Source organism: Pelodiscus sinensis, chromosome 1 (genome assembly GCF_052426305.1).
Source record: "Pelodiscus sinensis isolate ZL-2025 chromosome 1, ASM5242630v1, whole genome shotgun sequence".
NCBI classification, from domain to species: Eukaryota; Metazoa; Chordata; order Testudines; family Trionychidae; genus Pelodiscus; species Pelodiscus sinensis.
The window spans coordinates 233,752,176-233,775,750 of NC_143052.1; the positions used below are offsets into that span (position 1 = coordinate 233,752,176).

Below are 23,575 nucleotides of genomic sequence, written 5' to 3' on the forward strand. Positions count from 1 at the left end.
TTTGAATCTGGACAGCTCTTGATCCAACAATATTCATGGTCCTGCCAGACCACGGATGTTGCTGAACCAGAAAGTCCTGGATTTTAAGAGGTTCAACCTGTAGTAGACTGCAGGTTCACCAATCCAGACTGATAGGTACAGTCACCTTCACTCTAAGGCCGTATCTGCACTCAAAACTTCAAAGGGAATACCAATGTTCATTAGGGGACCGATTTTTTTTTTTTTTTTTACAATATTTCTAAACCAGTAAAAGCCTCCATATAGATGCAATTATACTAGGAAAAAAGTGGTTTTGCCTGTACAGTTTATTTTATTTGGGGAGCCAGGATATGTTGTGTCTACACAAAGAGGATTTGCCAGCATAGCTATCCTAGTGAACCTTTTCACTAGGATAGGTGTGATGGCTATTCAGCAGTGACCAATGTGATTACACATTTCAGCATGTTCTGTGTCTCTCTCTCCTTCCACATTCTTACCAAGAAAAATTTTCTCCACTCTATCCTCTGACTCCAGGCGTAAGGATCACACAACACTGCTTCTCCCACTGAAGCGCAGATCCCACTTCTTTAACATCTTTTCTACAAATTATCCTCTTTTCCATGATCCACACCTATTCACCTCTCACGTTAACTCAACACATTTCTCCATGCCCACTCTTACAACAATGTTCCTTTCCTCAGGTTCCCACCTAGAGCGTTCATTGTCCTCCAAGCCTGCACCCCCATCAACATGCCTTACTTCCGTGTACACTCCAGTTTTAAACAGAGGTATGTGTCAATGCGAATGTGTATAAATAGGAGACAGATAAATATTAATACATATCAACATTTAAAAGCTGAACAGGGGCTTTGTGGGTGCCTGAATTTGTGGGTAGGAGAAACTTGGGGAGCAGAAAGAAGACTGAATACAAGTGAGTAGGGCTTTTAGTATAGAGGCAGCTATAGAAGTGATGGGAAATGGGTCTTCAATGGGGGACCCAGGAATAATGTGTCTGAGTGGGGAGGGAAACTGAGTCAAAAAAGGGTGGAAAATACACATTAACCTGAACAGCTACCAACAGTGATGACTTTTAGCACTAACTAACACTTCCTTAAACATTTGCTATGTCCCCCCGCCCCCGAATGAAAATTTCCATTAAATACTAGTTGAGGTTGACCCAATTTAATGTTCCACAATCATTAAAAAAAAATCACCATAATGACAGGAAATATATAGTTGCATTCTTCTCTGAAACCTACAGCCAGTATTTCCTTTTCACATTACCTCGCCCACATCTCCTGCCGCCCCCTCCTCCATGCAAAATATGCAGTCCTTTAACCTCAATCACAAGTACCAAGTCTGGAAGATAGGACTGAATCTTCCCTCATTACATCACAGATACCTATATTACAGCTAGTAACTTCCCAGAAAGAAACTCTATTGAAAAGTATTTCCACTTGTGACAGGGCGCTCACCCTGCACTGGCCCTTTAAGGGCAGACCCCGGCCGGAACCAGGGCCGGGGAGATTAGCCCAGCTGAGGCTGTACTAGTCCATTAGGGCCCAGCTGGGCGCTATAATAGAGGATGGGCTGCTGCTGTGAGGGGGAAGCAGTGAGAACCTGGCTGCTGAGGGAGGAGGAGGCTCCCTGGAGCTAGGGCAGGGCTGGAGGAGGCCAGGCAGGGCTAGGGGAGCTCTGGCCAGCAAATCCTCAGACTGCAGGGCTTGAAAGAAGGCCCGATGAAGGAACATCTACCCCCGGAAGGGGGGCTCAGAGACAGACTTGGGCACTGCCGGAGGGCAGTATGGCAAAGAGGACGCCGCAGCCGGGAGTAAAGAGGGGAGACACCACCCCAGAGAAGGCACCCTACCTGCCAAGGGAGCCAATTCCGGAGGACAGACGGCAGGGGGTTATGGTGGTGAGTGCGCCCCCCTCACACCACTCTATAAAAAATTGCTCCATTAACAGTCATCCAGAACAATACATTTAAACAGGTGAACTAAATATCCCTTACGTGTCTTCAACTTCAAAACATTTGCCATCATTAGAAAACATTCTTGTCTGATCAAGCCACAAGGTCAGAAATAAAGATGGCTCGGTTATATGGACACAGAGAAAAGAGGCACATGGAGTAGGTGGTGAATGTGGTCAAGGTAATGTAGAGATAAAATCATGGTTGTGGGTTTCAAGGGATGGCTTAACTAGGGTCTTTCTGGATTTGTAGTGGTTTTGCTTGCACAACAGTCACTTGGGCAATCCATAACTGTTTTTAACTACTTATTTCATTTGTGAGTGTGACGGGGCAGCCCCCGCGCCCCGCGCTAACCGGGCGCCGTCCGGCATGCTGGGGAGAAGCGGCAGCTCCGCGCCGACTCCTGCCCTGCGCGGCTTGTTCTGCCGCGGGCGGGGCCGAGCGGAGGACCCGACCAGCTGCGCCCGGCCGCGGCGCCGCTTCTATGGCCGGTCAGGAACGCCGGGGCCCTGACACTGCCCCACGGCGCCAACCCGCACAGGCGCACCGGCAGGAAAACCATCCCCCGCGGAGGGGGCGTTCCTGCCCCGCCACGGCGGACGTCAGGGCGGCGGGACGCTTAAAAGACGCGCCGCCGCCAGAGCAAGGGGAGGGAAGACACGCAGCCAGAAGGAGGACGCGGAGAAAGAGGCACCTCGGACCCCGTCTGCGCAGACCCTCAGGACCCAGTCGCCACGGCGGCCCGGCGAGGGAGGTAGAAAGCGACCCAGGGCAGGGTGTTGGAACCCGGGGGGTTGGTGTGTTTAGGGGGTTCCATCCCCCACCAACCAGGACTGAGGGGATCGGTGTATCCCCCCGGACCTTAGGGCCCTGGGTCGGGGCTCGGAGTGAGGGTGCGCCCGAGCCCTCCTACCCCCCCCCACGCCGTCGCAGACGCCACTCACTGTTGACTGAGTGTGGACCGACCCTGCCAGACTCGGGGCAGGGCTCTTGGGTGTTCGGGGAGCACGAAGAGGACGAGACCTCGGGTGAGGGGAACGGAGGGGAGGGCGGAGGACCCTGCGTGGCCCTCGAGTAGGGCCGTGCCGACGCCGCGCCACGCCACAGTGAGAAATAATCAGTTTTGCAATTTTTTTTTCCCATACTAACATTTTTTAAATAAAAAATGAATGAGAAAAACAACATCCATTTTTCCATGATCAATTTTTTTAGTAAACAACAGATTTAGTGTCTAGGACAGTATATCTGTACACCAGTTCTGCAGTGCTATATATATTATCTGCACATCACACCCACAACCAATATCTGATTCTACAGGTGTCCCCACAGAAACCAATGTAGGAGCTCATGTTAATTTCTGTTATTCCTTTATGTTGCTGCTTCTAAAGCTATAGCAAATTCCTATCTGTAACTCTGATTCATTATGATAGTCTACATATATCTCCTAATTTTATATTAATTAATATTTGCACAGCGCATTATCAGTATGCATTGCTAAGCATTATTACTTCAGTTACCTCCAAACTTATTTCACAGAAAGTCAGTTCCTTCCCTCTTTCATTTTGTTTCTGAACAGTGTGAATCCCTCAACAATGAGCTGCCCAGTCACTTTCACACTGTTTCTATTAATACAATAATATTGAAATTCTCTCTGCATTCACAGTTCCAATTCCTCTGTTTTTTATTGCCTTGCTTCTTGAAATTGTATGAATACCTTAGCAAACTCCTTAGTGATTTTACTCCCTTCATTCTGGTGGATCTTTTAATATTTCCTCCAACACCCCACTCTATTACTAATAGAAATAAATAATTCAATCCCTGATGACCGATTCATCTTGTTTCAAATGATTTTAATCTCTTTCCTGGCCTTTGTGTACATTTTGCCTATTTTCCTTTTTCTCCCAATCCATTAAACTGTCCCACACAGAGGTCTCCTCTCAACCAGCATCCTGTTCAGCTGCAGTCCATCCTACCCGCACAATGGTAACTTACTCTTTCAGATTGGAATCATAACGCCCAATCCTTGACCCTTTGGATTCCACAGGCAGACCTGAATTTCTCAGAAAATTACAGAGATGGCTTCACTTCCTTTCCCTTCAGGGATTGGTATTTATTTCTTCCCTTCCATCTTGAAATTGCCTGGCACACTAATTACCAGAGGGTGAAGATACTCACCCTCCAGACCCTTTTAATGTTACAAGGGAAGGGACTGTCACAAGGAAAAATGAGGTGTTTCATCTCCTTCATGTCTGGGCACTTTGCCTTCATAGCACTCCTACCCAGGCACCATGGAAAAAGTAGGGCAAATGCAAACAAAGCTTTTTTCACCTCTGGCTACCCCCCAACACCTGGGACTGCCAACGGTCAGTTTGAGCCCTAGCATAAAACAGAGCTGCCACAGGCTCAATCTCATTTACAACAGCCTGCAATGGCTCATTTTATTATCTGTCTAGAGAGAAAGAGGCAAAATTCCCCACACATATTGCCACATGGCAACAGAAATTTAAGGACCAAAAAAGGGGAGGAATGGATTTGCAGCCACCAGTGTTATTCCTGAGAGTTTTTTTTCCAGCTGCCTAACCACTTAACCCCAACACACTGCTACTAAGGCCAGTAGGGTCAGCTCCATCTCCTTTTGTCTCTCCTTGGACAGTCACATGAATAATGAGAACACCCAAATTTACTACTATAAGAGTGAGTTGACTGATTAACTGACTAATGCAAGCAAAGGAGGAACTTTCACTCCAGGCGAGTTATATCCGCCAGGGAAGTGCTATGTGCATGGACAGCAAAGATGTGATTCACCCCGAGGGAAATTTGTAAATTGCCTTGCAGCACAGTAGTGGAAGTAAAGCATGACACTGGAGCATTTCTGTGCTCTGGTGTCTTGTTTAGCAACCTGAAAGAGATCACTTTCTTGGTTAAGTAAGAAATCAGATTGATGAGCAAAATGTTGGGACAGGGTGTCAGCTGCTGCTGCAAAAGTGAGGAAGCAAAGTTGTTTCTAATCACCAGAAAGGGCTTTAGCGCATGTGTGAGAGAGGAAGAAAGATCAACTCCAAACCACAGGTATCTTCCAACAATGCAGGTCGATTAAAATACTTGTGTCTTCTATTGTATATCCGTTTATTCGCCTCCGACTTATAGTCTCCTATGGTATCTGCCTCACACTGCATCTTTACAACAGCTCTTCTGTAAAAGCTCTGTCTGCAGGAGGATTGGCCGAGCAGCTGCTCAAGGGGGAGCAGAGACCCTTGCTCAGCAGGGAGCCTATTCTCCCCAGGCAAGATTACCCTGCTTGGAGGTAACTGGCATTGTAGCAGCCATTGAAAAGCAATGCAATTCCCTGCAAGTGTACACAGCAAATTTAAAGCTCTAGCTGAGCCTATGATGGTTCTATAACGGCTTTATTTATGCTCCACCAAATCACTGTTATATGTCTAGTCATGCTATCTAATGAATGCTGATGCCAATACTCATTTGGGGCCCAATACTGCAGGATGTTGAACACCTCATTTCACGCTGAAATCAATAGGTTCCCCTGTACCGAGACACAGAGGGCCCTCTACCATTCCTGGGCTACTGCATTATGACCAGCTGAGACAAAAGAATTATTGAACATTTTATGCAATCAAAACCATCTAATTCATAAGTTATATATATATATATGGTGTTTTCTGACTAAAATTTTCTCAAAGCTTAATCAGATAGCATTATGAATTAGGGCTGCCATTTTTGGTTGGACATATTCCTGGAGATTTCATCATGATACAATCTTCAGATAAAGATTAATCTTTAAGTCCAGGACACTCCAGGACAACCCTGGAGGGCTGGCAATCCTAATATGAATGCACCAACAATTTCAGCACAAGATTTATTTAGTATGGGAAACCACTTTTATATGTATTGTTAATTACATTTCCCTGAGCTAGCTTTTTATATACTATACGACCAAGAATGCAACATCCTTTTGGGCATAATAAGATTGTTCTCTCCTGGCACGAAAACCTCCTGGAAACACAGATTTGTAGTCTGAAATGTATTTACAACAGAACACTTTAGACAGAGAAACACACAGTCACGGAAAAAACAACATGAAAACTAGACTGAGGCTTAAAATAGAACTTCTCACAAAAGGAAGCAAGAAACTTCAGTTTAAAACTTGTGCTGAAGGCCTTCTTATTCTAATGTAAAAGGGACTCCTACATGTTAAGTAATCTTAATGGAAACACAGTTCTTACGAACTCCTCTTGGAAAATGAAACAATTAACTTTACTAAAATACAAGTGGCTAAATCAGGCCTCTATTAATATAGAAAAAATAAACTACTCTTTGTGAATTATCTTCTTGCAAATATTTGAAATATACATGAGTTTTAATTTTAGTAACACCATGAAACAAAGGTATATTCCCTTCAGCTACAGTTTTTTCAGATCTTCTAAGCTAAGCAGGATCAGGCCACTGGTCAATCACTGCCCACAGTCCAGATACAATTCATGAATTTTCAGTGGCTCACTGCTTCCTCTGCTACCTCAGACTACCATCTTTTTCCAATTTGACCATCTGTGTCCTTCACATTTTCATCGGATTGGTCTAGTAAAACATGGGAACAGTTGCTAAATCCAATCTGATCTGCATTTCTTTTAGGAATGTTAAAATGTGAGTAATTGTGTAAACATATAACCGCTGAAAAATTCAGCAGTTACACTGTTACATGCACCCAGTGCACGCTGCTTATCCCAGGCTTATCAGTTAGCCATTTACATGCTTATATGTCATACCTAGTTTCTTTGTCTTTGAACCTCTCGTTGCTATAATCCGTGGTGTCCAACACGCTAGCCACTAGACACATGTGGCTATTTGGCCAGTTGAATGTGGCTAGTTGGCTTGAACACTGTGACTATTTGGCTGGTTGAGTGTGGCTAGTTCGCTATAGTAGTGGGACACCATGGAACACCAATATATAACTGGTGGGACACCATGTCAATAAACACTCTTGCTGTCTGCCTTTATGATCTTTTTACTTGAAGTTGTAATGTGGTCACTAAAAGATAATGACCTGAGCCAACATCTGCTCCTTTGCTAATATCCCTCCAGAAAAGCATCCATACCTCACGTACACACACATGATCTATCTGGTTGACAATCACAGCTGGTGATCTCAGTGTGACCCTGTGAATCTTCTATCTTTAGATTGTTTTTGCCACAGAGATGTAAGAGCTTGTTTGCCATATCAGTTTAGATATCTTCTGCTGTAGTGCCTAATACAGCTGTTGACAGCCAATACAGCTGTTGCCAGTCTGGGCACTGGAGTTGCCTACCAAGTTGATATCATGGTTCAGTACATCATCAAATACTTGCTGCACCTGTGCATGGAATGTACACTTTTCACTCTTCACATTTCCTATGGCAATATGTTGGTGCATATACTCTGATTACTGGATGCTTGTCATGTCTTGCTTGCAACCTGACTTGTTATTCTGTTGTTCACTGGCTCCCAAGCCTGCAGGGGCTTTGTTGTGATATTATCCAACATTATTCTATCTCTTTTGTCCATTCTGCATCCCAAGTACAGTAGAACTGTTTAACCATGCCTCCATTATCCAGATCTCTCTATTAACTCAGCCACCAGCCACCTGGGGCTGTTAGCAACTGGAGGAGCTCCAGATCTCACCATGACAGAAGGTGCCGTACTGCCCAGGGCTGACAACCTGAGCCCTATCACCCATTCTCTGGTTTATCTGCATTTTTGGTTATCCAACCTGGCCTTGGTTCCAATTAGGGGTGTAAGCGACTAGTCGACTATCCGATAAGCAGAGAAAGGCAGCAAGGGGAGGGGGCAGGAGCTGGCTTAAAAGCTGGTTCTCCCCAGCACTGTCTCTGCGGAGGGCAGAGGAGGTAGAGGCACAGCGGGAAACGGCACAGCAGGAACTAAGGCAGTCTCCACTCGCGCTGATTCTGCTGCGATTCTGCTTTTGAAATGTACTGATTTTAAGAAAGCATATGATACCCTGTGGATTATTGCTAGCTACGAGATCCCAGACAAGCTGATCAACATAAGTTTCTATGATGGAAATAGATGTGCAATTAAATTGGATGCAGGCCTGAATCTGGTAGTTCGATATTATGTCTGGAATTAGATAAGAGTATATGCTACCACCAATCCTCTTAGCATTAGCAACACACTGAGTGATAAAGTAAGCAACAAAAGGCAACATGGATGAGGTCAAATGGGTTAGTGGAGATGAGTTAAACAACCTAGAGAGACACAGGCAACCCTGCAGCTTTTGAATGTTTGACTTTGCAAGCTTAATAATATTGTTATCATAGGTAGGGGGGTTTGGTATGTGATAAAGATGTAAATTATCATATAGGATTAAAAATACAGTGTCTGGCTACTACCATAGTGAACTGGCTTACTTACATGTACAGCACTGCCTTCTACTCTGCCCTCAACACTGTAACATTGCCAGAATCCTTGAGCTCAACTGGCAGGGGCCTATGATTTGGGGGCAGGAACAACATTTTACCCGTATTGCCCTCTTGAAGTTCCAAGCCGACAAAGTGCAGCATAATGAGAAGCACAAAACCCCACGTAGGCACAACTGTATTCAGGAACATAATCCACAGAGAGCAGTGTGGTCCCATATTATTGGTTCCCTGCTCCTGGTTTCCAGCTGTTAAACTGGTTTTAAATGCAGCTAAACACATGTCACTATCTATTTGCTATGGCATGATTTAGAATAAAAAGGACTGGAAGGGTAAAGCATCCACAAAATAATCCTTCCTTTAAAGATATAAACAATACTAGGAAACGTTCAAGAAATCCTGTAGCAGTTGCTGTTTGTAAGTAGTTTTCCAATGGAAGGCCAGATTTTACAGAGTGCTACATATAACATTTCCACAGGATTTTATATGATACATTTTTTAAGCAAATGCTGTAGAGATTTTTTTAAATAATATGGACACAAAGCAAACTGTCAGCAGAACTGACAACATACTACTTCTTATCAGCCTCAAACTATAGAAAAAAAAAGTTTTTCAATGACAGAATTCATACTGAATAATTTTCATGTAAATGTGAAGAGACCTTATCATGAGCATTTCAAAATGCCAACAAAAAAGTATCTGCATTGTATCAATTCTAACTGCCTCCAACATATAATTTCAAAGCCAAAGCACTGCATTGCTATCCTTCCTTTCAACACTTTCTGCACAGAAATTGCCTTCTAGATATGGACAAATTAGAATTTTTAAAATGTTTTCCCTACATTTTCTCCAGTAAAAATCCACAATATTCAGATTAATTATCAAAATTTGTTATTCTTCAACTGATGGTTGATCGTTGTACTCATTGTTAGGGAGAGAGAATTTTGTTTATCAATGGGAGGCTATATATTTACATGCAAATTAAAGCAAGACTGGGTGTTTTTCCTGAAAGAGATACCCTAGCTCAACAAGAAGTTATGGACTTGATGCAAGAATTATTGGGTGAAGTTCTATGGTCCATATTCTGCAGGAGGTCAGACTAGATTATCACAATGATCCATTGTACCCTTAGAATTCTATAAAATATGGTCTATAATCCACAGTTTGAGACCAATAGTGAGCTGAGCACTACAATGTGCATAAAATGACTGTTCCTGCCTAAAGGAGTTTACACTGAACGATTACATACATAGATGGGATTCACTGAGAAATCCAGGAATATGGGACCATTTTGTTTTTCCCTTCCCTCATTATTAATTCAGTTTTTGGAATCAGAGAAGTGGTTTTTGTTACTGTTTTTAAAAGTTTGATGTGAATGAAGAACCAGATAAAGACCATTCCATGCCTAGTGGACAAATGCAAGGAAAGTGTGTGTGTGGGAGTGAGGGGGTACAAATGGGGTACCAAGGAAGGCACATATTATAAAACCTAGTAAAACCTTATGAAAGCTGTTCACTTGACACAGTTTGCCAATTTTAAAAATCTCACTATGGCTCTCCTTCTTGAAAGTTATTTGTGAACACACTTACAAAGCCTAGATCCACCACACATACCAGCAATAGTTGTTACTTACAGAAACACCTGTAAGCCACAGGACCACAAAGAGACAATACCTCATCATTAGCAGTGATGAAGTACCTACACTACTATATGTTTCCCGAGGGCAAAGATTCTAACTGTGAAGGCAAAGATGCAGAACTCATTCTTGATAAATCTAATAGTTTTCTGATGCTATTACTCTCCATGATTTATAGGTTATGCATTAGATAGAAAAACTTCCCTCCAGAAATGCCAGTCACCAAATTCAACTGGCATATGCTACACCTTAGCTATGGAGCAGTACATATTACAGGAAATTTCACTTATCTGGAGCAGAATTACCCTGCAAACAGTTTATTCAAATATAAAAGAGTAGTATTTGTTTCTTGGCACTGAGAAATAAAACAAGTAAATGATACATGGCAGAAGTGTTTGCAAACAAGTAGAGAAATCCTTCATAAAACTGGAATACAATGTACAGTAGACTTCCGATAATCCGGAACCTAGGTGGTGCTGGATTATCAAATATGCCAGACTATCAGGAAGTACTATAAAATTGTTATACATACCATGTGTATTTTAACCCTTTTTATTGTACATACTGTAATAAATATAGTCATAGAATGAAAGAATAAACATACAGTATAGTACTCACCATCATTGTTGTGAAACCTTTGAATACAGAAAGCAGAGGATACTATGTACAGTAGTGTGCAGCACTGGCTAATCACTTAAACTATTAATACAGTAACTTAAAACACTTAATACAGTACTTTATTAACTTAAACATAAAAATTATATACTTCAACACTAATACAGTCTGTAAATTATTCACTTAAACACTAAAAAACCCACTAGGCTCTTGCCATTTTGATGCTGGACTATCGGGAATGCGGTACAATTCAATGCCAGACTATTGGAGTTTTACTGTAGTTTACTTCACCGTATTTGCAACCGTACATCTACAAACTACCCTAACGTATTCTAATTATGCTGCCAAGCAAATTTAGGATCAACTATAAAAAATAAAACAATTTTTAAAAAAAATCTTGTTGAGTCTTTACACAAACACTGTCCAGGATCAGAACCATTAGAGTGCAAAGTATAATGTATACTTATTCTTAAAATAATATGCATAGTTGCATTATACATTTATCCATATATATTTTCCAAACAAAGTTTTCTCCAGCTGCTCCAAGACACTAGCCACTACCCTATCCTCCCCAGAGTCAAAGTTCACCCTCTTCCTGCTTTTTTACTTTTATTAATCAAAACAATGAAAAAGTCTAGTCTAAAACTCCTTCTAGGGACTCTAGATTAGGGTGGAGGATCAGCCCACCTCAATTGTTCTATGACCAGACCCCAGATCCCTCTGTCAGGAAAGACCAGGTTAGACATCTGCTTCCTCCCTTTTTATTCCCTTTGGGCTTGATATTCCTGGCAGAAGTTGTGGATCTAGGCCAAATACAGCCTATCTGCAGGACTAACATCCCTTCTTACGCAGTCCTCCCCATTACAAATTAGTCTTCAAAAACTCCAGTATTGAGCACCATAATTCTCTTCGCACAGTTTATTTTCTGTTTCCCATTTGCCTAGGGTTGTCAGATGGTTGAAACAAAAATACCGAATACCCCCTCCCACCCCCCCCCAAAAAAACAGGAAAAAATTCTGAAGGAAAAAAAAGGGGGGGGGAGACCAAAGTTGTTGGGGGGGGGGGGAGGAAGGGAGGAGGAAGAGGACTCCAAGACTTAAGAAGAAAAAAAAACACCATTAAAACAGCATGTGCCCTTTAAGAGTGAGTGCAGGGATAGGAACAGGGGAGCAGTTGAGCACTAAGACCCAGGTCCCCTTGTTCAGCTGCCATTTTGTGCCAGCAGCCTTGCGGAACCAGGTAAGCATGGGAGCTGGGGGTGTTGGGGACCAGAGGCCAGGTGCTGAGTGTTTGTAGGGTTGCCAGGTGCCCGGTATTTTCGCCTCCTGGTCGGGAGAAAACAAAAACCAGAAAATATTGGACATATTATGTGTCCGGTATACTTTGAATTTTTTTACCAGGCAGGAGGCGAAAATACCAGACTGTCTGGGTCAATACTGGACACCTGGCAACCCTACGGCCCCCTTACTCCTGCCTCCCTAATTCTTCTTTTCTCCTCTTTCTCTATATTCTGTTCCTTCCCACCCCTGTTCTATCCTCACTATGGGAGGGCTGTTCCTTTGCACTCTGCTGAGCCTGCTCCACTATATTTGTCTGCAACAAGTGAGCAGAACTTACAACTGAGACAGTGTCAGCTCTCACACTTCAGACCTCACTGTCAACATGACAGAAATGGAAGGCACAGCCAAGAAAGCAGCAGCCGTCATAATAAATGCAACACAACGGAGAGGAACATATTTTTATCAATATGCAAGACATCACCAGCATATCAATGGTCCCCTTTTAAATAAATGTATCCCATTTTTAGTTAAAAAAAAACCAAACAATAAAACCCTTAAACAACGAATGATCCTGTAGCACCTTAAAGACTAACCAAAACACAGCTAAACCCTGAGCCCATTTTTAGTAGTCTGTCAATGAGATTTTACTATTTATGAGACTAATACTGATTATTTGGACATTAAGATGCATGGACCCTGCTATCTAAGGAAAACTCAGCTACACAAACATATTTATTAATGCATTCTGAGCAACCAAAATGTGTGTGATAGGTCAGATTTACACATTTAAACAAATAGTTCTTCCACCTAAGGTAAGCATTACTGCTCCTTCCTTGTTATGTATTGTGAATCTGCTAAACAGCATGGGTGTTGAGCAATCCAAATGGGCAGACACTTAGTGATGGGTATTCAGTGGGCCAAAAAAAAAACCCTCTTCCTGGTTAGAGCATGCCTTTATCTCCAGCTTCAAAAGAATTTTGAAAGTGCTAATAAGACTGTTGGTAACTTCCTTTCCTCTATAACAGACAGAAAAGCAACTGTGTTAATGGAAATAAGTGTAAATAGGAGCCCAGAATGCTCAACTGCTCCATACTGATTGTTCCAAAATGATTAAACCTTAATTTTTGAAAAAGAATGGGGGCAGCTCAGAGACAAGAGCTAGGGAGCTGCCTGATGAGAGTTTTTTATAGTGTCTTTTTTAGGGTAACCTAATTACTGCAATGCAAACCACAAGAGTCAATTGTAGCAGTATTATCCCTCTACAAAGTGAGCATTTTTATCTTAGCAGCTCTTCTTATTTACAATGCTTATCTCTGTCTTTCCCATTTTATTTGGCCTACCCTTCACTTTCAACATGATTTCTTCTTTGTCTCTCTCCATTTATTCCTCTGTCTCATGTGATTTGGTGACTGTGAGGAAGGATTTCCAAATAGGTGAAGCAACACAAATAAGAGAACTAGCTATGGAAGTGATGGAGAGGCAGCTGTGGCTGCAGCAGACTGGTCTAAAGAAGGGATGTTAGCAAATGTTTATTTCTGTAAACGTCTAAACCACTGAATTTTTCAGTAGTTACACGTTTACACACAGGAGGGCAGGTGGGAGTCAGAGCTCACAGAAGGCTGGCTTTTAAGAGCCCTTACTGCCCCCGCCTTGCTGCTTCTGATATAGAGGCAGCAGTGGGAGGGCAGGAGGCTCTGTGGAACCAGTAGGTGCAGGGTGCTGGCTTGAAAGCCAGCTTCCCGCTTGTACCACCCGACACCCCCCTCTGTGTTGCTGCCTCTCTATGACTATGTCTACACTGGCGGGTTATTGCGCAAGAAGGGCCGTTCTTCTGCAGAACGTCCACACTGCCCACTCGCTTTTGCGCAAGAAGTTTTACAGTAAAGCGTGGTAAGAAAGGGCTTTTTGCACAAGAGCTATGCTCTTTTCTAACAGATGTAAGTCCTCTTGCGCAAGAGGGCAGTGTGGACGCGCAACAGGGGTTTCTTGTGCAAGAAAGCCCTATGGCTAAAATGGCCATCAGAGCTTTCTTGTGCAAGAGAGTGTCCACACTGCCATGAATGCCCTTGCACAAAAGCACATCTCGCATATGGCAGTGTGGATGTGTTCTTGCACAAGAGTTCTTGCACAAGAACCCTTGCGCAAGAAGCCGCCAGTGTAGACATAGCCTATCAGAGGTAGCAGCACAGGGGCAGGTGGCTCCATGGAAGCCAGTGCTCGGCTTTTAAGCTGGCTCCCCCAATCGCTGGTTCCTGCCACGTTGGCTGCCTCTGTGGAAGGCAGCAAAGGGAGGGCAGGTGGCACTGTGGGAACCAGCATGCATAGAAAGCGGGCACCAACTCCCACCTTCCCACCCCCTTGCTGCCTCTGATATAGATTACTTCCCCCAAATCTATGCTTACCAAAGCAAGCCAGAGTGTGGACAGTATTTGACAAAAGGATTTTTCTGAGACGGGGGGATTTTCCTAATCTCTTACAATAAGTGTTGATCCAGGTTATTGGAGAATAGCTAGCATATTTATCTGGGCTTTTGCAGTACTGAGATAAGGGCAGTTCATGAGACAGGAGGTAAGACACCTTCTTTAAAGTCTCAACACATGCTCCGTATACGTTTCTGTAGTTAAGAAATATATATGGCACAGGTGCAGAGAACTGAAAATAGAATAGAAACTAATTGAACCTGGTACAATTTGGCTGGGAGGGATCAGCAGCAAACTCCATTTCTAAATCTGGACTAGCCTACACAGTTTTAGGGTTTAAATTATTTAAATTTATACACATGTAAAGGTCTGCTGCATTTCCACTTCAGTCTCAACTCTCCTCCAAAAACACGTCAGGAATGGTCGAACTGTTAGTAGTTCTACCCTGAGTGCAGGGGACTGGACTAGATGACCTGCTGAGGTCCCAAACAGTCCTGAACTTCTATGATTCTATGCAAATTAGGGGAAGGAGTGGAAGACAAGTGTTTCTGTGCTGAGAAGCTATCACTCTCAGGGGTTTGGCAGGCTGCCTTCTCTGGAATGCTCCCACAGCTCTTAGTCATCATCCCCTGATATCTAAATGAGACTCAGATGCAAGAAATCTGTGCATCTGATCAAAGTCCATGTCTTGAGGAAGCTTCAAGAATGTACAATGAAGGAATTAGTATGCTTGCTATCTATATCCTAGGACTCTATTGCAGTGCTGAGCTCTATCCACTTTCTCCTGCTGAGCTTTTATCAGCTTAGGCAGGTTTTGCCTTCACTTCTTATGCAGCCCAGCATTGACCTTCCAAAGCCCAAATCTGTTCTGCAGCCTCTGCTAGCCACACAGTCAGATCCTACCGCATCAGCTGAACTGTTACCAGAATGGACTACACGCTAGTGATGGCATCAGAAGTAGTTCTGCACTAGTGAGCCTGCTGTGTTTGGACGGGTAGATGTGTCACAGATTTTTGTCTCAACTCTTTCCCATTCTTTGCTCCATCAGAGATTTGGAAGATCTTGCTGTCATCCCTGTAAGTTCAAGTGCTTCTTAAAAATGTTCGACATTTTTTTGGGTAAGGGTGAATTAGGTAAACATATAATTTATAGGGGTCTTAGTCACAGAGTTCAGAAGTAGGCAGCCATCTTCCTTCTACAGTTCAAAGGACTCCTGATAATAATTTTTTTCATTGGCATGCCCAAAAGATACTAGTGCACATTATGGATTGTTTTGAATAATCCAATTTTAATACAAATTCACTCCAGAGTAAAGCTGTCGTATGTCAGTCTTTAGGAAACATATATGGCACAGATGCAGAGAGCTGAAAATAGAGTGCTACAATAGAAACTTGTTGAACCTGGTACTATTTGGCTGGGAGGGGAGAGGCAGCAAACTGCACTTCTAAATTTGGACTAGCTAATGCATAGTTCTTGGGGTTAAAATATTATAGTTTATACCCATGGAAAGATCTACTGCACTTCCAAACCAGTCTCAGCTCCCCTCCAACATTTAGCACTAGTGTTGAGTTTAGTGAGACTAGGACGGAAATAACGGTCTTATATTCCCTTAGGACAGGACTGGCCAATAAAACAGCGGTGGTTTAACAAGCCCTGGCAGGCTACCACTGCTATAGTTACTTGCGCCTCCACAGGTATAGGCGGTTGCAGCTCCCATTGGCTGCGGATTGCTGTTCCCAGCCAGCGGAAGCTGCGGGAACTGGCATGGACAAAGGATGTTAAAATGCGATTATCTGGCTAATTGTATAGTCGATATAATTTGTATTAACCATAAGATTAGACAAGCGCCTCTGCAGAGCCGCACTGGAGGTAGCTCCAGGAGCCGACTCAAGTCAGGAATGAGCAGTCCTGGCTCCTTCCAGCCCCAGAGCCACCCGCACTGTGGCTCGGCATTGTAACTGTAGTCAGAGCCATTGGGATCTGACTACATTGACAGTGCAGAGGCGCAGCGATCAGCATGAGCCGGGACTGCTCAGTCCCAGCTCGTGCTGAGTCCAGCAGCCCATTTGAGGCAGACAGCCCTGGTTGCCGCAAACAGGGGCTGCTCCAGCACTAACCCCTGTTCAAGGAGCCAGGGCTGGCCGCAGACAGGGCCCCTTATTCCCCCCCTACTTCCTCTGATAGAGGCAGTGGAGAAAGGGGGCAGGTGGCACCCCAGAGACGGTGCTGGGTGGAACAGGCTTTTAAGCCAGTTCCCCCCAACACTGGCTCCTGTCCCCCCCCCCTTGCTGCCCCTCTCTGATAGAGGCAGCAAGGGGGGGAAGCAACTAGTTGAGTCAACTAGTCACTTACATCCCATGCATGGACCAGGACACCATTTCCTGTGGTTTTTGTTGGCTGGGAATGGCGATCTGTGGCCAATGGGAGCTGCAATCACCCATCCTGCAGAAGCGCAGGTAACTACAGCACAGCAGCAGCAGCCCCCCAGGGGCTAACCTTGGAGAACCAGATCCAGCCCATGAGCCAGTATTTGCCCACTACTGCATCAGGAGTTCCCAGGGGCCAAGCAACCTGTTGAACTGAATCTTCAGAAGAAAAATAGAGCTCAACAGTGCGCTTTTAGAAACAGGAGCCTTTGAGACAAACACAAGCAGAAAAGCTGTTTTCACAGGGGGGAAGAGAGTCTTGTTTCCAGGACAACCTGCACTTTTAAGCTCACCTCAACTGACATGACAGAGTTAAGAGTTTGAATCAAATATACACACACAACCACCGCTGTCATTCCCTGTGGTTTAGGCAACCACAATCTATCAGAATTTTTATATAAAAGAACTGGATACATTCATGGAGGATAGGTCCATCAATGGCTATTAGTGTCAAGATTTTGGTAAATGGCCAAGGGCCATGCTATTTTATGGAGGGGGTGTGGCGTGCTAAAGGAAACTTGGGGTAGGAGCTTGGGGTGCAGGAGAGGGTGTGGAGTCTGAGAGGGAGTTTGGGTGAAGGAGGGGGGGTTGATCTGGGGCTTGAGGTGCAGGGTCTGGGAGCAGGTATGGGGTCAGGAGAGAATTCTGGCCTGGGGAAGGGGTGTAGGAGAGGGAGCAGGGTCTGGAAGGGAGCTGTGAACTGGGATGGGGGAGAAGGGGCGGTAGAGAGGGTTTGGGTGATGTGTGGCAGGAGGGGGGGTGACCTGGGGCAGGCAGTTGGGATGCAGGAGGGGGTGGGATGCCACAGGCAGGCTCTGGCTGGGAGGCACTTACCTGAGGCCAGTGATCTCCAACCTTTTTACACCCAAGATCACTTTTTAAATATCAGAACAAGCCAAGATCTACTGCACCATCCTTCCCCCAAGACTCCACCCCTTCCTTGAAGCCCCGCCCTCTCTATTCTCCTCCTCTCCATCACTTGCTATCCCCAACCCTTATACACTCTACACTGCCGCTTTTTTCCCGATTCTTGTGTAGGAAGAGGTTTTTCCAACATTTGGTCTGTCTAGACTGGACCAAATGTCAGAAAAGCCCCTTATTTCGGAAGCCCCCTTATTCCTCATGGAACGAGGAATACAGGGGTTACTGAAAGAGCATGTTGCTCTTCCACTAAAAAAAGCAGAAGAACAAATGCAACCCTGGATGCGGAAGAGTTTTTCCAGGATATCTCTGGAATGCAAAAAAAATAACTCCTACAAAAAAAACCTAAGCCTAATGTGGCCCCAACTGTGCTGGTGGGAGCAGGGGACACGGTACTAGGCAAAGGTGCTAGGGGGTGCTGGGGTAGGAGACAGGGTGCCAGTGGGGGCAGGGGACAGGGAGTCCCCTGCACTCACCTCCTCCCATGACTCCTCCCTCCTCCAGCCCCGGCACACGTGTCCTCCAGGGACAATTCCCACCTCCTGCAGAGCAGGGAAGCACAGGTGCACACCTCCTTTGGGGACTTACCCCCACCTCCTGCAAGTTCCCAGCACACCACAGACCTGGGGGAAGGAAGCAGCCAGTGCACTACCTCCATTGTCACTGGAGGTAGGTAGTGCGGCTTCTTGGGGGTGGATGGAAAGGGGGGGCCTGGAACGCCTCGCGATCGACCAGTCAATCGCGATCGATGGGTTGGTGACCATGGCCCTAGGCGCTTTCAGCCAGGCTCCCTGTCACTGCCTGAGGCCATTCGAAGCGGCCAGCTGCTTCATATGCCTATCTGTGCTACTGTGCTGGGGGAGGGAGGCTTTGTTCACTGCCTCCACTCCTAGATCAATCTCTCAGCTCCCACTGGCTGGGACTGGAAGCCTTCTCCACTGGCGTGTGGCCAGATGCTTTGAGAAGCCAGATGCTTTGAGCTGGGGCTGCTCCCTGCCTGAGGGTCCCGGCAGGGCAGGCCAGATTCAAAGGCTTGGAGGGCCAGATTTTACCCACCCCTGCCCTAGCCTGCGTCTGTCAGAAGCTGGGAAGGGGCAATAGGGGATGGATCATTTGATTACATGTTCGGTTCATTCCCATTGGGCATCTGGCATAGGCCGCTGTCAGAAGACAGAGTATTGGGGCTAGATGGACCTCTGGTCTGATCCAATATAGCTGTTCTTCAAAATATAGCTCTCTGCTATTGATATGCTCTGGTCTTGCACGTGGATTAAAAAAAAAATCCAAGATAAGTAGAAAACAAATAGGCAGTCTGCTTCCTTTTAGAGTTTGTCTGCATGTGGAAATTTATCATGACCAGAATGGTTGTTGGAGAATAAACTATTCCAAAATAGCTCGCTGTGTGGACACTCATATTCCAGAAGAATGCCTTTTTCCATTTTAGATTAATCCATTTTCAAAGTGGATGCACTCTCAAATTTTGTCCTCCTTCTCCATCACCTACTCCAGTCATGGGCCTACCATTATTTGTCCAGTTCTTTGTCCATATGTCTGTAATCCTGATATTGTGGCTTTTTCTGCACCTTGCCAGATAATGTCACTTGAAAGGCAAAGATCACAAAACCATCATGCACCCCATGTACAAACAAGCAATTGGTTTATAGGTGAGGATTTGGAGCAGGTGAGGTTCTAACTTTTTTTTTTTTAATGTGAGTGATCGCAGGAAACTCCACCAACTTCAGCCCTAAAGTAACATCAGGTGGAGTTTCCAACCCAGAAGTATCACTTGCAAAGGAGGAAGGAGGCGGAGGCAGATGCAACATATTGTAGCATTTTTAAACTATCAGTGTTAGAATCAAAGTACTTCTGCAAAAACAGACGCACTAGACTGATTCACAATCTAAATTGTATATCACTCTAGTGCAAAGACCATATCATCAAGAATTTCTAAAGTATCATGAACTCTAACAGCTCTATACTAATGAAAAAAGAGGTGACAGTGTCCATGCTAACATTAAAGGTCAGGTTCTGTGATAAAATATCTTGAAACATGGATGAAAACATGACAATGAAACAGTCACATCATAAAACATTAAAATCAACTGTTGGCAGGGCTATTTACAAAAATCAGTTTTGACATTCTGCATCTGTTTGCAAGATAGTGATTTATATGCATCTATTTTTTCCTCCAAAACACTACACCCATCAGACAGCTATTTTAAAGTGCTCACACAAGCCCACTTCTCAAGATCAAAAATACAGAAAACAAAAAGACAGTGGCATGGGGGGGGGGGGAATCAATACAGCTCACAAGCAGCTGAACTAGTAAGCAGCAAGATAGAAATGTTTTTTATTTTAATCTGAGAGAGACCTTGACAATGCCCTGTTAAATAAACATTAAGCATCAGAAACCTGATCAAAATGGACACTGCATATGAACACCTTAATCCACGGGCTTAAGCAGGGAAACTCTACATCCCCCCTTGTCTGGGTAGAAAACACAGCCCAGCCCTGACTGCTAGGCTCAGGAGGAGCAGAGGCCCGGGTATCCGCATGCCCCGCCTGCAGGGCAGCCGGCCCACACAGCTGTCGCGCGGGCAGGGCTGGTTTCGGTCCCTCCCTGCGAACTGATGCTCCCTCGATCTCTGCACCCGCCAATCACCAGGCACGAGCCGCGCTGCTGTCTCCCCCGCCCGGCCCGGGGGCAGCGCCGCGAGGCAGGCAGCCGCCCGGGCGGTCGCTGGGGCAGCGGGAGCGCCGCAGCCCCGCTCGGATGCAAAGCGCCCGCAGCCCGGTGACTGTCACAAAAGCCCCCCCCTCCCCGGGGACACCTGCCAGGCTGCACGGGCTGAGCGGCCCCTTGCCAGAGCCACAGCAGGCGGGGCGCGGTCCAGCGCAGGAACCGCTGCACCCCCCGGTGGCCGCGCCCGCTCCCCCTCCCGTGCATCCGCCGCCGGGGGGCAGCGAGAGCCCGGGACCCAAGCCCGCTTACCTCCGCCCCGCGCCTCAGCCGCTCCCGCCCAGCATGGCTCGTCCCCGCAGCAGCGCCCCGCTCCCACCCCGCAGCCGCGGCGCCAGCGGCCGGAGGCGCAGACACCAGGCGCAGCAGCTCCCCGGTTGTGACGGCACAAGCAGCCCGGCCCCTCCTCCCGCCGCAGCGCCTCGGCCCCCTAGCGGGCGACTCCTGCCAGGGCAGCCTCTGCGGCACCGCCGGGAGCCCCGCGCGTCGCCGCCAGAGGCGTGTCACAGGGGCAGGCAGCCCGCTGCTGAAATCCCCTCCCTTCTCCGGCCTGGCCACGAGCCGCCTGGCGCCGGGCTGCTGGGACAGCGGGCATAGCAGGGGGGCTGGCAGCCACTGAACCAAGCTGTGGGCCCTGTGTGTCATGGGAACCCCTCCTGCAGCGCCCTGACCGCCCCTGTGCTTGTGTTTTCACCTGTTGCAGGCAAAGAGCCAGGTTTCACAAGAAGGGGCCCTGCTTGCCTTGTGCAAGTCAAAACGTACCTTGAGCACAACCAGGCAGGTGCTCCATGCTGGTACACAGAGCTGCTCCCGGCCCAGCTTTCTCGACACTGCAATGAAGGCATGCTAGCAGCAACCACACCCACAAGCTGTGGCCACCCATCCCTGTGAACAGTGCTGCTGCCAACCTCAAACTTTCAGAGCTGAGGGAGCCTGGTCCCCACCCTAAAAAATTAACTGGAAAATCATGAACGCTCTAAAAATAAAGACTTTGTACAGGGGTGTTCTTTCTTTTTTTTTAGCTTTCTTGGTGAATCCAATCACACGTTCAAGCTTTGCTTTGAAACCATGAAGGGTATAGATTGTTCAGGAAGAATAGGCAGGGGAGAAAAGGAGGAGGAGTTGCACTATATGTAAGAGAGCACTATGATTGCTCTGAACTCCAGTATAAAGAGGGAGAAAAACTTGTTGAAAGTCTATGGGTCAGGTTTAAAGGAGCAAACAGCAGTGATGTTGTGGTTGGTGTCTGCTACAGGCCACCGAACCAGGTGGATGAGGTAGATGAGGCTTTCTTCGAACAACTGAGCGAAGCTTCCAGATCGCAGGCCCTGGTTCTCATGGGGGACTTTAATCACCCTGACATCTGTTGGGAAACCAATACGGCAGTACACAGGCAATCCAGGAAGTTTTTGGAGAATGTTGGGGATAACTTCTTGGTACAAGTGCTGAAGGATCCGACCAGGGGCCGTGCACAGCTTGACCTTCTCCTCACAAACAGGGAGGAACTAATAGGGGACGTAGAGGTGGGTGACAACCTGGGAAGCAGTGATCATGAGATGGTAGATTTCAGGATCCTGACCAAAGGAAGGAAAGAGAGTAGTAAAATACACACCTTGGACTTCAAAAAAGCAGATTTTGACTCCCTCAGAGATCTGATGGAAAGAATCCCCTGGGATGTTAACATGAAGGGGAAAGGAGTCCAGGACAGCTGGCAGTATTTTAAAGAAGCCTTATTGAAGGCACAGAAAGAAACCATCCCGACACGTAGCAAGAGAGGCAAACCTGGTAGGAGACCGGATTGGCTTACAGGGGAAATCCTTGGTGTACTTAAGCACAAAAAGGAAGCTTACAGAAAGTGGAAACTTGGACAAATGACTAGGGAGGAGCTTAAATGTATAGTTCGAGAATGCCGGGGGGTTATCAGGAAGGCGAAAGCGCAAATGGAGTTGCGACTGGCTAAGGATGTGAAGGATAACAAGAAAGGTTTCTACAGGCATGTCAACAAAAAGAAGGTGATCAGAGAGGGTGTGCAGTCCCTAATGGATGAAGGAGGTAACCTAGTGACAGAGGATGTAGGGAAAGCTGAAGTACTCAATGCTTTCTTTGCCTCTGTATTCACGGACAAGGTCGGCTCCTGGACTTCTGTGCTAAGCGACGCAAGATGGGAAGAAGATGGACAGCCCTTGGTGGGTAAAGAACAGGTTAGGAACTATTTAGAAAAACTAAACGTACACAAATCCATGGGTCCAGACTTAATGCACCCAAGGGTACTGAAGGAGTTGGCAAATGTCATTGAGGAGCCCTTGGCCATTATCTTTGAAAAGTCGTGGAGATCGGGCGAAATCCCGGATGATTGGAAAAGGGCAAATGTAGTGCCCATCTTCAAAAAAGGGAAGAAGGACGATCCAGGGAACTATAGGCCGGTCAGTCTTACCTCGGTTCCTGGAAAAATCATGGAAGGGATCCTAAAGGAATCCATTTTGAGACACTTGAATGAGAGGAAAGTGATCAGGAATAGTCAGCATGGATTCACAAAGGGCAAGTCGTGCTTGACCAATCTGATTGGCTTCTATGATGAGGTAACTGGCTCAGTGGACATGGGAAAGTCAGTGGATGTTGTGTACCTTGACTTTAGCAAGGCTTTTGATACGGTCTCCCACGATATTCTTGCCAGCAAGTTAAGGGAATGCGGATTGGATAAATGGACGGTAAGATGGATAGAAAGATGGCTAGAAGGCCGGGCCCAGCGGGTAGTGATCAACGGTTCGATGTCAGGATGGCGGTCGGTTTCTAGTGGAGTGCCCCAAGGTTCTGTTCTAGGACCGGTTTTGTTCAATATCTTTATTAATGACCTGGATGAGGGGATAGATTGCACCCTCAGCAAGTTTGCAGATGACACTAAGCTAGGGGGAGAGGTAGATACGCTTAAGGGCAGAGATAGGGTCCAGAGTGACTTAGACAAATTGGAGGATTGGGCCACTAGAAATCTCATGAGATTCAACAAAGACAAGTGTAGAGTCCTGCACTTGGGACGGAAGAATCCCAAGCATAGTTACAGGCTGGGGACCAACCAGTTAAGTAGTAGTTCTGCAGAAAAGGACCTGGGGGTTACAGTGGATGAGAAGCTAGATATGAGTCAACAGTGTGCCCTTGTAGC

At 46.0% G+C, this 23,575-nt stretch overlaps 1 protein-coding gene across 18 annotated transcripts in view; it reads right to left on the bottom strand.

Moving 5' to 3' along the window:
• Positions 1 to 21,386, bottom strand: part of INPP4A (inositol polyphosphate-4-phosphatase type I A) — a 208,966-nt gene extending 187,580 nt beyond the window's left edge. For 8 of the 18 annotated variants that reach the window (XM_075916546.2, XM_075916548.2, XM_075916550.2 and 5 more), the window contains exon 1: positions 20,671 to 21,384. The gene's annotated coding sequence lies outside the window, so the exon portion shown is untranslated. Of the gene's footprint in view, positions 1 to 20,670 lie in introns of all 18 variants that reach the window. The other 10 variants (XM_075916582.2, XM_075916572.2, XM_089775377.1 and 7 more) reach the window with 4 other exon arrangements.
• Between the last annotated feature and the right edge of the window lie 2,189 nt (positions 21,387 to 23,575).